Source organism: Capsicum annuum, chromosome 6, assembly GCF_002878395.1.
Source record: "Capsicum annuum cultivar UCD-10X-F1 chromosome 6, UCD10Xv1.1, whole genome shotgun sequence".
Taxonomy (NCBI): domain Eukaryota; kingdom Viridiplantae; phylum Streptophyta; class Magnoliopsida; order Solanales; family Solanaceae; genus Capsicum; species Capsicum annuum.
Genome location: NC_061116.1, coordinates 92,007,577 through 92,017,215, shown reverse-complemented (window position 1 = coordinate 92,017,215; position 9,639 = coordinate 92,007,577).

The window sequence follows — 9,639 nt, the reverse complement described above, 5'->3', positions numbered from 1 at the left end:
TATTATGTCATGGGTAAAGACCTCTCTGATCAAGCCTGTCTAATGGGTGACCTTTATAGGAAGTCAAACCTAAGGTAATATAATAGTCAAGCCTATCTGACGGGTGACCAGCCTTTCCTGATGGGTGAGTCCTGCTTTCTACGTTGGCTACACAATTCTGGAGTTAGGGATTGGTCCTAACGACTCTAACTATCTGATGGGATCTTCTATCCCTGCCCTTGCTCGGTGCTATCTCCTACTCCCAACTGAAAGACTTTGAACTGATTCTTAACTAAACACAAAATAAGCTGAATCTGATACTAATCATGTTTCTCAAATGGTCTAACTGAGTTAAGCTGAATTTACTTGGTTCTGTATTTGATGAAATACTATTGAATCTCGTTATCTGACAGAATGACACTGAGCTTTGAATAGAGTACTTCTCTACTATAAAGGTCAGAACTAAACAGTTAAATACTACTAGATCTAAGCTGGGTACAGAACTAAGGCTAGATTACTAGCGATATTGAGATTATAAAGATTACACAGATTACTGAGATTTCTTAAGTTTTTTATCTATCTGAGAATACAGAGTACTATAACTTGCTGAGTTCTAAGAATCATGTCTCCACTACAATTATTGTGAAAATTGACACGGGCTTTAGACAGTAGCTAATTGTCAGGTATAAATACCCCCAGGACTCTATAACATAAAAGTAAAACGTAACCATTCTTGAATAATCAAGACAATGGACAATCATTCACCATCACAATCACTAAGGCACCACTTCAAGCATTTAGGAATCCTAAAAATGTAATAACAAATGGGGACATGCTATTGGATCATACTCCATTCAACAAGGTCTTACATCAAACACTTTGCTTGTATTAAAGTCTTAGTGTGTATCAAAGAGCACATAATTGGAGAATTTCATGCTATCATGTCACAATTCATTCACTAAGGCTTTTCAATAAACACTTGACATGTATGGGCTTGCACACAATTGTGGATTTCTAGTCAACATGCTATAATGGCTCTAATTTCTTCACATAAGTATTTTATCAAACATTTGGGGAACATGTTTTTCTTATTCAGCAATTAACTTCACTTAATTGACAAGCAACTTGAAGAGGGTTTATCATGAAAATCACATGAATATCACATACTAGGGTCAAAGCTTGAAAACCTTGCCAATAAACACGAATCAAAACTCAATAATAGCATGAACATCAATTTCAACTCAGATGAATCATGAAAACCCACAAACATAAGATCTTTGAATTTTAGAAAAGGATTCTTGAGCTTATTGGATGAAAGAGATGCAAAAATCAAAATCTACATACCGTAGAGAAACTCTTTCTTGAAATCTCTTGTAGAGATTCTTTATTTCTTGAGTTCTCTTGATTTTTCTTGAAAAAGAAGGAAGGATTTTGATTTTGTAGAAACCCTTGTTTCTTTTATGTTGAAGATAAGAAATGAAATTATGAGACTTGATCTGATTTAAATAGGGGCTGAAAAGAGTGGGGAAAAGACGAAAAATCCCTTTTAAAAATAAGTTAAAAATGCTGAACAGGGTCTGCGACGGTCGAAGTAACGGTCCATCGCTTAGTCTGACGGTCTGTTGGATCGTCCGTCGCACAACGGTTGGAGAAAGAACACACTACGTCGATGTGATGGTCTCAGTGATGGTCCATCGCAAACTCAATGGTCAGTCGGACCATTCATTACACGTTGGCCAGGAAGGGGCCACACTGCCTCAACGCCAACCCGGTCGTAGAACCTGGGCGATTCAGACTACTTTTAGTAAAATGGCCATAATTTTTTTCGTCTGATGCAAGATTTTGATAAAATTTGTATCGATGGAAAGCTTATTCAATGATCTACATAAAAAAAGTTGATATTAGGGAAATTATACATGGTTCAAAATATTTTTCACTTAGGAACACTTCTTAATCTTTGCTTTTGTCAAGCTTAAGAAACTAAATTCTTAGATTATAGGATCATCTGGGTAACAATTTTATTAGGCTGAGTGTGTCAACTTAGGGTGCTCTTGTCTTATTCATAACGAATAAAAATAGTTCTATGCATATGTGCATAGGTTATAAGAAACTAAAAAAGGTAATTGTGAAGAATAGCTATCTTATGGCCATTATGAGTTCTTAGAGATGATCTTTAGGTTGGCCAACGCCCAAATTTTTTCATGGATTTAATGAACCACATGTTTGGAATTATTTGGAATCCTTCTTAATTATGTTCGTCAATGAAATTCTTGTATATTCAATGAGTAGAGGTGAGCATGACCAATATTGGGGGATTGTGCCCCAGACTTTGAGAGATCATAGGCTTCTTGGAAGATTCTCAAAGTTCCAATTCTTTCTTGATTCTATTACATTTGTTGGACACGTGGTGTCTAAGGTTAATATTATGTTGTATCCAATGAAGTTAAGGCTATTCATGATTGGGCCAAAACTACAAATCCATCTAAGTTTCACAGCTTTATTGGTTTGTATGGTTATTACAGGCTATTTATTGATATTTTTTTTCTATTACAGTGCCAATGGCTAGATTGACTAGGAAGGAGGTTCCTTTCCAGTAGTCTAAGGATTTTGAGTCAAGCTTTTGGAAGCTCGAGGATTTTCTCACTTCAGCTCTTATATTCACTCTTCCTATTAAGGGTGAGGGGTTTATCTTATATTGTGATGTTTCTGGTGATGGATTGGGTTATGTTCTAATATAGCATGACCAATTTATTGCCTACACATTGTTGCAGGTGAAGGTTCATGAGATTAACTACCCTACTCATGATTTAGAGTTAGCAGTGGTAGCTTTTGTATTTAAAATTTAGTTCCATTAATTGTGTGGAATTTATTATTAGATCTACATTGATAACTATAGCCTTCAATACCTTATGAATTAGAGAGATCTTAATTTGAGATAAAGAAAAAGGATAGAGTTGTTGAAGGATTATGACATCTCTATTTTATAACATCTAAACAAGGAAATATAGTAGAGGATGCTTTTAGCAAGAAGGCAGTGAGTATGAGTATTTGGCTTCTATCTTAATTTCTATGTGAAAGTTGGCTTGGGAAATCCAATCCCTAACTAGCTTAATGGTTTGATTAATGTTTTAGACTCTAGGAAGATCCTTACTAGTGTTAAAGCTAGGTCTACTTTATTTTAATAGTTTCTAAGTTATCAACTTAAGGATAGTAGACAATATGGCATCTATGTTTAGGTTCTGAGGGGTGAGTCTAGGTGGGCTACCATGGATTTTGATGGTATTTTTTATATGATGGTTGCATTTGTGTTTCAAGGGTTGAAGAGTTATTTTAATTAATATCGGGTGATACTTATAGCTTCAAATACTCTATTAGCTTTACGACCACTAAGATGTATAGAGAGTTGAGTCAATAGTATGGGTGAATTAGATTAAAGAGAGATTAACAGACTTTATAGCTCGTTGCATATATTGGTAGCAGGTGAAGGCAAAGAAATAGAGGCTTGGTGACCTAATTTGGATTTTCCCTTTCCCAAGTGGAACTAGCAGTGGATCACTATAGACTATGTTAGTGGGTTGCCCCACATATTTCATGGCTCTAACAACATTTGAGTCATTGTAGATTCGTTTATCAAATCAGACCATTTCCTTCCTATTCATGTCCTTCAGTGTTAAGAGAATTGCCCGTACGTATGTTCGTAAGATAGTTCACCTACATAAAGTACCCATATCTATTATTTAATATAGTGGATTAGTATTCATTTATAGCATCTAAAGTTCTTTTCAGGGGTAGTTGGGTACTCAGGTGGACGTCGATACTACTTTTCCCCTTCAAACCGATGGAGAATCAAAAAAGACTATTTAGATTCTTGAGAATATGTGTTGGGCTTATATTCTGGACTTTGGAGGGTAGTGGGGGCAACATTTATCATTGACAGTGTTTTCCTATAATAATGGCTACCATTCAAGAATTGAGATGGCTCAATTTGAGAAATTATATGATAGGCATTCTCGATCTTTGATAGGATGGTTTGACACCTCTGAGGCTAGGCCCCATGGTACTTACTTACTTTGAAGTTGTTGAGTAGAGTCTAGGTGATTAATGATAGGTTGAGGGAAACTCAGAGAAGGAATAAGGCCTATGCAGATTGTAGAATTTATGCCTTGAGGTTTGGAGTTAGAGATCGAGAATTCCTTTGAGTATTGTCTATGAAGGAAGGATGAGGTTTGAGAAGAAGGGAAAGATCAACCCTAAATGTTAGGCCTTTTGAGATGCTTTGCACTGTTAGAGGGGTGTCTTATAATCTGCCATTACCCATAAATTTTGTTGTTGTTCATAGATTCTTTTATGTTTCTATGTTTTGGCATTATATCCCTGATGAGTCAATATACTCTGGTGGGAGTCAGTACAGTTGGATGAGATATTGAATTATGTGAAGGAGACATAATATTATTTGGGGATGTCAAGTGGTTTCACTCTAGAGAGATTCTAATGGTTAAGGTTCGATAGAGTCACCACCTAATAGAGAAGGCTACTTAGGAGATATAGAGTGAGATGTAGGCCCAACATCTTAACCTTTAAAAGCCTTTCGGTATATCTTAAACCTTTACCTTTGTGGATGAAAGTCCTTTTAGTAGTTGTTATTGTAATGACCCTTTAAGTAATTTTCTATATTTCCAAACTTTTTCATAGTTTAGAGCTTCCCTATAACTGCCCTAAGTCATTCGCGACTTGCTAGAGCTGGCAGCTCGATTGCCGAGTAGTTCATTTCATTTTTAGATGTAATTTCCTGGTTTGAAGTTTCACTATTAAGAATTGGCTATCAGGCATAATCTTAAGTATAATGACCTTGATTACAAATTTAGATAGTTCAATCAGATCCATATCGATTTTAGACTAAGGGGTCCTTTGGTTTGGGTTCCAAGACTTCTAGACTCACTTTAGGATGTTGGGTGGATTTTAATAAAAATGGCTTTGGGGTGTGGGGCTAATATTTTATCAAAATGACCCCATATGGAAATTTTGACAGTGTTGTTGAGTTCAAAATATCAATTTTTAGAAGGTTTCATAGTATTTTTGAATTTAGTGAATTTCAAACAAATCCTGAGGGGTCGATGAAAACTTTGCATAAACCAAGTTTCAGCGGGTGCAACCTCTTAAGTGAACCTTTGGTCGCTTTAGTGGTTGTCACTTAGTATTACAAAAGGTTCACTTTAGTGGCCAAGTTGGGTCCCCTCCAAGTCTCTTTAGGAAAGACCTAAATACTTTAAGGGACATCGGTTAAGCAATGAATTATCCTCTATCGGTGGCCAGTTGGGGCATACATTAGTTAAGCATTGATATGTCACTTAAGCAACGATCATTTAAATGGTCAAATGGTCGCATAAGAAATAACCCCAGGGGAATTAAATCTCCCTTTACCTATTTTTTTCTCATTTTATTTAAGTTCTAAAAGTCATTAAATCATAGGGAGCTTAGAAAAACATGGAGATTGATCCTTGGGTGATCATGGGGCATTGGTGAGGTTGGGAAAGTCATTTACTCATCGTAATCCTTGTAAGTTCTTGTCTAATTCTTGATTTTATTCTATGGTTTAGTGTTAAATACCTAGTTTCTTAATAGATTAATATTTGTTATTGTTGAGATCGAACTTAACTTATTTTAAGGGTAAATGATCCGTGAGCATAGGCAGACGTGCTGATGGTTTCAAAATTTTGATTTTGCAAGTGGGCCCTAGATAGTATTTTTACTTGATTTTAGATCTAAAGCATTTAAATTCAATATGGTTATCATTATCCTCGTATTAATGTGTACATCCCTATTATATAGCATGGTATTGTGTAGAGGCTTCCCGGAAGGAAAAATCTCCATTTAGCAGACATTATGAGGCATTCTTTGGTATCTGGGTAGGATAGTCTTACACTCCTCGTACATTGAACTTTATTATGGTATTGATTTGATTTATTCTAGTCTTGGGTTTAGAAATTAAAACTTGATTGTAGATTTCGCATAATTTGGATTATAGAAGGCTAGTAAGCCTTATTTAGGTGGATTTCGCCTAACTACCTATTGCTTGGGTTGAAGTGCTAACTTAGGACATAATAAGACTTATTTATCACCTTGAAGCAACTCTTTGGGACCTTAGCCTAGTTTGGGGTAGAAATTGCCTTAGAATGGAATTTTGGGGTTAGAAGTAGGCCACTTTGGCTCATTGTAGATCTAAGAGGCCTTTTTTCATCATCCTATTCATATTTCTAAGCCAGAAGAGGCTTTAGACATTACTAACTTTTTACAATACTTGTACCTTGGATTTACTTAAAGACTGGTTTGATTGAGGCAATTATGATATTAGAATTGGTTTGAGTCTTGAAATTATGATATTAAGACAGGTTGATCCCAACATCTACGATAATAATTTTGGTTTAAGTATGGTATTTAAGATAATATTTTTTGTTTAAGTCTAGCATTGAGGGGTTACTCATGATGATTATGGATGAAGTTTTATTCTGGTGTTTGTGTTATGGGAGGATACTTAGTTATGGTTTTGAGATTGGGATACTTTATGAATATTACAATTGATATTTCATTCTTTATTGCATCCATCAACTTATGGGGACTCGATTGGATTATTTACTCTTATTTGAGCCTTCAAAGTATATAGGGGCCCAGCTAGGCTATAGTTAGTCACTTTCTTTTCAATATTATTTACATGGTTATTTATTTTCAATATTTTGATCATTATTCTAGGTTTTCCCCTTTTCTAGGCTTTAGTTTACTATCTCTCATCTTATTATATTTTTATTATGATTTAGCTCAGTTGATCAATGATTCCTACTGAGTACCCATTGTGTGTGTACTCATACTATACTTCTACATCTTTTCTAATACTGGTTTGAGTACTACCTGCTGTTGACATATGTATTAGTGTTGCTCGAACATCAAAGATAAGGTTAGCTTTCGAAGTTGGGGCTACTTTTTTCATCTTCTATTTTTGATAGTCCTTCTATTCGATACTATTGTATATTTGGCAATACTAGTTCTCATAGTCTTTGTTAGAGCCTCTTATACTGACCTTACTAGGTCATGGGATACATTTACTCTTTCTCATTATTTATCTCTAGTTGTCATGTCATTCTTATATTTTATTGCTTGAAATTTTGAGTACTTGTGTAATTCTGGTATTTATTCTATTTTCCACCAGCTAGCCCATCACTTGTTATTTTGGACTATGGTTTGGGTTACCTACTGGTGGGTTAAAGTTTGTATCATCTTGACTAAAAAATTCTGGTCGTGACACTATGTTTGTGTTCAGCTCTTAGAAAGTCAGTGTAGGAATTTTAGGTATAAATAATGTTAAAGGTTTCCATTATCAGGAGGAGTGGTGAAGAAATATGAAAATTGCAGCTTTCTTCCCCTAACCTTCCAGCTCAGTCAGTTTCCATTCAGGGATGAATGACCCCAAGGGAAAGACATTATAGCACCCTAAAAAATCCAAGCCAAGGCTAGAACTGTGCTTCATGTACATATAGTATCAAAGATCAAGTTTTAATAGTATCATAAGGAATTTTTCATGTACCAAGTCCACTCGAACCAACTATCCCTTAGCTAAGACAAAATTTCCTTCACCAATCGATTCCTTAAGAAATGATCAACTTTAAGCAAGCATAAATTTCATATTCTAAAGCCTCTTTGAGCTCTAGATCCATCTAATGATGGATATTTAAATTATCTTTCCAACACATAGAATTTCGTCTTAATTCGACATTAGAGTAAGACATTATTGGCTTTTTAGTAAAGAGCTATTCTACAATGAAATACCACGAGCCAAACTATGACTGTGGTTATATTGTGAGACTGTTCAATGGTATTTTCTGATCGAGACAACCCCAACATGAGAAAGTTGACAAGTGTAACTTCCTACCATGAGAGAGAACCATGATCGTTCTTTGAAACCATGATCCTCGGTATGATTGTAAGTCCTACAGATGCTTCTTATTGTACTTGGAAAGCTATGAACCAATGTACAATTGAACGTAGATCCAATAATTTCACCAAGGCTCATCTGATTATGTCTATATAACTCTCATCTTGTTCCCAACCCCGAATTAAACCCATAAGCGTAGGTTGGTCCCATGATCATGCGAAGTTCCCTTACGTCCCTCCCTATAATTTCCAGTTATGAATTTCAAAATGGCATATCATTTTATTCCCACTCTTTTCACAATAAAACCACATCATTTTGGGTATTTCAAGGATGTTTAATTACATTAATATTACCCTAAGCCCTCATTACCCAGAAAACATCTGACATTTAATTTCTAATAGAGAAAAAGAGCAATTTCTTTCCCTAAGGCTGACCTAGGGTTCATCTTTTCAGGCTGCCAATTCCAGAAAATTCTTCAAAGTTTCCATCTCCAAGTGTGTGGGATTTCATCAATGGGTCCCTTTTCACATATTAAGTTCCAAAGCTAACCTAACTCTCTAGTTCAGTTCTTTCTTCACAATTAAGGGTTTATGTATATTGGTAAATCATTGATACCTCAGTCCCTCATTGTCATTGGTTTATAATCCCTATTTTATCATAAATTTTAATATTATTACATTACCATGATCACAAACCCTAGCTATATTATAAAATCCTTGATTGTTGTACTGGAGTCTTTGAATTCCTTGAATTCATTCAATTTACTGAATTGACATAATATTTGCATTCTTTAGAGATGGTGAGTTATAAACACTCGATGACCTAGGATTTCATCAATATAATTTTGGGCACTATATCCCCCAGTTTACATGATTTTAATTCTTTCAAATAATTTATTTGTTTGTATTATTTAGATTATTATTAGCATTGAGCATTACAGTAATTTGTATCATTCAGTTTGGGTATTCACCCTAAGTCCTTGAACTACGGAACCATCGTAAGTTCTAAATATCGCCTAACAGACTAGGCTTGGCACCTTAGTCCTTCTGGACATAAGTTTAGTGGATCCACATTAGTTAGTGTTCGTACCCCTGCAAAGGTACTAAATACCCATACAACTAGGGTTATAGGTTGGCCCCTGATTAGATTAGATTGGGGTATTTTAGTTATTAGTAACTCCCACAGTCTAATCTGCAATTTACAATTTAGATCTAGATTCTTGGATGACCTTGTATTGAGTTATTGAGTTTATTATACAATACATGTTCATTAATTGGTCTTGCATTAGCTATTTTTATTCTATGTATCATGTTTATCTTATATCAGATTATATCATATATCACATACTGAGTACATTCAAAGTACTAATCACATACTTTCTTTGCGCTATATTGTGTCATAATAGAGGTTCAGATGCATCGCTTTCAGATCAAACCTAGTATGATTTCTTACCTTATCAACAATAGCATTTTGGTGAGTCCTCATCATGAGAGGGACCGTGTGATCATTTCATTTTGTCTTTCTGTCCATAATTTTTAGGAAATCATACTTTGCTAGGGTCTTATTTTATCAACTCATCTTAGTATAAACTTTAAGACCTATAGTTAGATATTAACTTATGATATCAAATTTTGTTATTATCAACTAGTTTCTTTTGAATATTTATTTAATTATCTATATAAACTTCCATATAAGTATATTTTTATCAGTTATTTTTATATTTAGCATCATGCTAG